This window comes from Dasypus novemcinctus, chromosome 3 (assembly GCF_030445035.2).
Source record: "Dasypus novemcinctus isolate mDasNov1 chromosome 3, mDasNov1.1.hap2, whole genome shotgun sequence".
In the NCBI taxonomy this organism is placed as follows: domain Eukaryota; kingdom Metazoa; phylum Chordata; class Mammalia; order Cingulata; family Dasypodidae; genus Dasypus; species Dasypus novemcinctus.
This window is the reverse complement of record NC_080675.1, coordinates 120,157,627-120,163,522: the sequence shown is the minus strand read 5'-3', so window position 1 is coordinate 120,163,522 and position 5,896 is coordinate 120,157,627. Positions and strand designations below refer to the sequence as shown.

Genomic DNA, 5,896 nt, shown 5'->3' with positions numbered 1-5,896 from the left:
ATCAAGCAGAAAATAAAGAGTGCCCATATATACTGCCATCTAGAAACAGTTTCCCTATTATTATTATTTTTTTAAGATTTATTTTTATTTCCTCCCCTCCCCCCCACCCCCCGGTTATCTGCTCTCTGTGTCCATTCGATGTGTGTTCTTCTGTGACCACTTCTATCCTTAACAGTAGCACCAGGAATCTGTGTCTCTTTTTGTTGTATCTCTTGCTGTGTCAGCTGTCTGTGTGTGCTGCACCATTCTTGGGCAGGCTGCATGTTCTTTCATGCTGGGCGGCTATCCTTACAGGGTGCACTCCTTGCACGTGGGGCTCCCCTACGCAGGGGACACCCCTGTATGTGGCAGGGCGCTCCTTGCGCACATCAGCACTGCGCATGGACCAGCTCCACATGGGTCAAGGAGGCCCAGGGTTTGAAATGCAGACCTCCCATGTAGTAGGCGGATGCCCTATCCTTTGGGCCAAGTTCACTTCCCCCTATTATTATTAACACTTTGATTAATATGGTATCTTTGTTACAGCTGATGAAAGAATATTATTATAATTGTACTATTAACTATAGTTTACATTGGAGTTCACTGTTTGTGTTGTACGGTCCTATGTTTTTTTAAAAAGATTTTATTCTAACACATATACTACCTAAAATTTCCACTTTTAAGTATATTCACATGTACAATTCAGTGGTGTTAAGTACATTCACGATGTTGTGCTACCATCACCACCATTCATTGCCAAAACATTTCCATTATCCCAAACAGAAATTCTGTAGAAATTAAGTATTAACTTCCCATTCCCTATTCCTGCCCTAGGTAACCTTTATTCTCATTTCATATTCAATGAATTTGCCTATTCTAATTATTCCATAACAGGGAGATCATACATTATTTGCCCTTTTGCGTCTGGCTTATTTTATTCAACATATCTTCAAGGATAATCCATATTGTCATATGTACCAGAACTTTATTGCTTTTAATGACTGAATAATATTCCCTTGTATGTACATACCGCATTTTGTTTATCCATTTATCTGTTGATGGACACTTGGGTTGCTTCCCAAGTGTGAATAATGCTACTGCACAACACCAATGTACAAATATCTGTTTGAGTCCCTGCTTTCACTACTTTTGAGTACATACCTAGAAATGGGATTGCTGGATCATATGGTAACTCTATATTTAACTTTCTGAGCAACCATTAAACTGTTTTCCTCAGCAGCTGCCCCATTTTACAGTCTCACTAATGAAGGAGTGTTTCTTCCAACACTTTCTGGTATTTCTTAATAGTAGCTATTCTAGTAGGTGTGAAATGGTATCTCATTACTGTTTTGATTTTTATTTCCCTAATGGCTAAAAATATTGAGCATCTTTTCATTTGCTTTTTGGACATTTATATATATTTTTTGGAGAACTGTCTACTCAAGTCTTTTGCCCCATTTTTAAATTGGGTTGTGTGGCTTTTTGTTCTTTATATATTCTGGATATTAAACTCTTACCAGATATATGGTTTCCAAATATATTCTCCCATTCTGTAGGTTTTCTTTTTACTTTCATGATGAAGTCATTTGAGGCACAAAACTGTTAACTTTGATGAAGACCTATTTATCTAATATTTTAGTTTGTGGCTAATACTTTTGGTATAAAGTCTAAGAAACCATTCCCTAAAACAAGGTCCTGAAGATGTTCCCCTATATTTTATTTTAAGAGTTTTACAGTCCTGGTTCTTGTATTTAGATATTTGATCCATTTTGAAAAATTTTTTATGTTTGTATACATTTCTTCAAAAAAGGTACATTTTATAAGGTGTCACAATAGGTTAAGAATCCCTATCTTCAAAGACCTATTCTTTATCCCAAAATATTATTAACACTTTAGGGTCTTTGTGATGGTTAAGCTATTGTGTCAAGTTGGCCAGGTAATTGTGCCTGGTTGTTTGCTCAAGCAAGTGCTGGGCTAACTGTAATACAAGGGCATTTATGGACTTTAGTCACCATTGACTTTACTGCAGTGGTAAATCATAGATAGCTGATTATAATTATATCCATCAGGGAGATTGCCATCAGCAATGAGTGACTCTTAACCCAATCAGTTGAATGCCTTAAAAGGGGAAGTGATTCCAGCATTGAGAGAGAATTTCCCAGCTTGTCTTTGGACAGCCAACATCTCCCAGAATTCATCAAAAACTTTCATTGGACTCTCATTGCAGCCCCTGGGTGCAGCCTGCCTGTGGGACCTGGATTTGTGCATCCCCATGGCTGCATGAGAGACTTACAGAATCACATACTACTGACAGATATCTCTTGTTGATTCTGTTCCCTAGAGAACCCTGACTAATACAGTCTTGTGAGCATTTTCTTGTATGGTGGGGCAGTGGGGGGATGGGGGAAAGGACTCATCACAGGCTGTAGCCAGGGCAGTCAGAGAAGATAATTTGATTTTTGTGTCCAACTAAACATCACCTCTCCAGACCTGGCAGCCTAGTAGTTACACGAAGAACACATCTTTAAGATTTTTATTGATAGTATCTGGAGGTGATAACATCCAAATGATGCAAACCAAAAAACAACCCATTGTGTTGGAGGAAAGGAGGGAAAAGCAGCATCCCATTTCTGTGGATCCTCATAGAAAGACAGATCACTACGGTTATTACCAATCTAAGTGTTTATAGAATGTTGCACCTGTTTTCTGTTCTGTGTACCCAGATAAAGGTTTGAGCATTAAAAATGCATATGGGAAATAAATTCAATCCATACAGTTGCTCTCAGTTGGAAGATTCTAGACACACACTTTACTTATAGGTAGTCTAAATGTATGTTAAACACAAGCTTTGCCCTTGGCAATGGAACTCTCTTTCAGTCTCTCTCATTTTCCTTGGATGGTTCATTTTTCTGAACCAATCACTTAATTATTTCTATTAAACAATTTGAAAGGATTGTTGTAAATGCCTTCTTCCCTCAAAATGCTTGCTAATATTAAGAGTTATTCTCGATTATTTTAGGCACTAGAGAATCTCTTGAAAGACCTGGCAAACACCATCATCTCAGCTCTCCTGGATGAAGGTGCTGGGCTCTGAAGGCAAATTAGGTTGCTGTTACAAGGGAAGGTGCAGGGAAATGGCCTGAATCCAGTTCCACCAAACTTGTCACTGGGATTGTCATCTGCATTCCTTTCTTTCTCATTTTTGCCCTCAATGTAGCCCCTGTGTTTTGTAAAGCTAGCTTGGATGTTTGCATCAGAGGTGCTGACCCACTTGGCTGGTCCATAGTGGCGGGTCTCATAACTTTGGGTCTGGGGACCTGCATACTGCAGGGCCTGCCAAGCCGACATCTCTGGGTCGACCCAGGCTTAGGCTTGGCCACCTCAGCCTTGAATAAATTTTTGTATATCGTGTGAGGTAGGGATCCATCTTCATTGTTTTGTATATGGGTATCCTGTTCTCCCAGCATCATTTGTTGAAAAGACCATTATTTTTTTGCCAATTGAATGGACTTGTACCATTGTCAAAAACCAATTGGCCATAGATAGGAGAATTTATTTCAGAAGTCTTAATTCAATTTCAATGGTTTATATATATATTCTTATGCTAGTGCCATGTTGTTTTGATTACTTAGCTTTGTAGTAAGTTTTAAAATCAGAGTCTTTTAATTCTGATTGTTTTCAAGATGGTTTGGCTATTTGAGTACCCATACCCATAATATAAATTTGATGATTGGCTTTTCCATTTCTGCAATGAAGGCTGTTGGATCTGATTGGACTGCACTGAATCTGTAAATCATTTTGGGGAAAATTTGACATCTTAATGATATTTAATCTTCTAATCCACAAACACACAGTACATCCTTCCGTTTATTTAGGTCTTCTTTGATTTCTTTTAGCAATGTTTTTGCTTACCCTTTACAATTCCTTTACATCCTTGGTTAAATTCTTTGGTATTTGATTTCAGTAGTTGCTATTGTAAATGGTATTTTTTTACTTGATTTCCTCTTCAGATTGCTTATTACTAGTGTGTAGAAACTACAGATTTGGCGGCGGACTTGGCCCAGTGGTTAGGGCATCCGTCTACCACATAGGTCCACGGTTCAAACCCCAGGCCTCCTTGACCCATGTGCAGCTGGCCTGTGCGCAGTGCTGATGCACACAAGGAGTGCCCTGCCACGCAGGGGTGTCCCCTGTGTAGGGGAGCCCCACTCACAAGGAGTGCGCCCCATAAGGAGAGCTGGCCAGCGCAAAAGAAAGTGCAGCCTGCCCAGGAATGATGCCCAGCATGAAAGAAAGTGCAGCCTGCCCAGGAATGGTGCCCAGCGTGAAAGAAAGTGCAGCCTGCCCAGGAATGGTGCCGCACACACGGAGAACTGACACAACAAGATGATGCAACAAAAAGAAACAGATTCCCATGCCACTGACAACAATGAAAGTGGACACAGAAGACGTAGTAAATAGACACAGAGAACAGACAACCGGAGTGGGGGGGGGAGGGGAGAGAAATAAATAAATAAATAAATCTTAAAAAAAAAAGAAAAGGAACTACTGATTTTTGCTTGTTGATCTTGTACCCCACCATTTTTCCAAATTCATTTATCATCTTTAATAGTTTTGTTGTGGATTTTTCAGGATTTTCTATATATAGGAGCATATTATCTGCAATTGGGAAAGTTTCACTTCTTATTTTCCAATTTAGATGTGTTTTTTTCTCTTTCTTGCCTAATTTATCTGGTTAAGACTTCAGTACAATGTTGAATAATAGTGGTGACAGTGAGCCTCCTTGTCTTGTTTCTGTTCTTAAAGGGAAAGATTTCAGTTTTTCACAATTGAGAATGATGTGAGTATTGGGTTCCTTCTATTCTTCCTTTTCTTTTTTTTTAGGCAAGAAGGAATGCTGTGTTTTGTCAAATGCCTTTTTTGCATTGAGATGATCAAGTGTTTTTTTCCCTTTGTTCTGTTAATATACAGTGTATTACATTAATTGATTTTCTTATGTTGAACTACTGTTACACACCTGGGATAAATCCCAGTTGATCACAGTGTACAATTCTTCTAATGTGCTGTTGGATTCGGTTTGCTAGTATTTCATTGAGGATTTTTGCATCTATATTCATATGGGATATTGGTCTGTAATTTTATTTTCTTGTGGTACCCTTGTCTTACTTTGGTATTAAGGTGATGTTGATCTCATAGAATGAGTTAGGTGGTATTTCCTCCACTTCAATTTTTTGGAAGAATGTGAGCAGAATTGGTTGTAAATCTTGGAATGTTTGGTAAAATTCACCAGGGAAGCCATCTTGTCCTTGGCTTTTCTTTGTTGGAAGAGTTTTGATTACTGATTCAATTACTTGTTATTGATTTTTTAAGATCTTCTATTTCTTCTTTAGTCACTGTGGGTAGTTTGGAAAACCACACAATCAGAATTGTGTACAAAGATTCTTTATGAGAACCATGTTTTAGAACTAGAGGATCTCTGAAGTCTTTTGCAACTTTAACTCATTTTTAAAAAAATGTTTATTTATTCCCCTCCCTTCTCATTGATTTGCACTCACTGTCTGCTCTCTGTGTGTTCTTCTGTGTCTGCTTGTCTTCTCTTTAGGCAGCACTGGGAACCGATCCTGGGACTTTCTGGATGGAGCGAGGTGCTCAATCTCTTGTGCCACCTCAGCTCCCTGGTCTGCTGAAGCTTTATTGTCTCTCCTCTGTGTCTCTTTTTGTTGCATCATCATGCTGCACCAGCTCTCTGTACAGGCCACTGCTCTGTGTGGTCCAGCTCACTTTTCACCAGGAGGCCCCGGGAATCAAACCCTGGACCTCCTATATGGTAGATGGGAGTCCAATTGCTTGAGCCACATATGCTTCCCAACTCATTTTTATGGTTCTAGATTTCCAGAGAAATGGACCCAATCTATTG

The 5,896-nt window shown here is 39.2% G+C and overlaps 1 pseudogene; it reads right to left on the bottom strand.

The window, feature by feature from the left end:
* Window positions 1-2,852: 2,852 nt before the first annotated feature.
* On the bottom strand, window positions 2,853-3,327 carry LOC111765753 (heme-binding protein 2 pseudogene; annotated as a pseudogene).
* Between the last annotated feature and the right edge of the window lie 2,569 nt (window positions 3,328-5,896).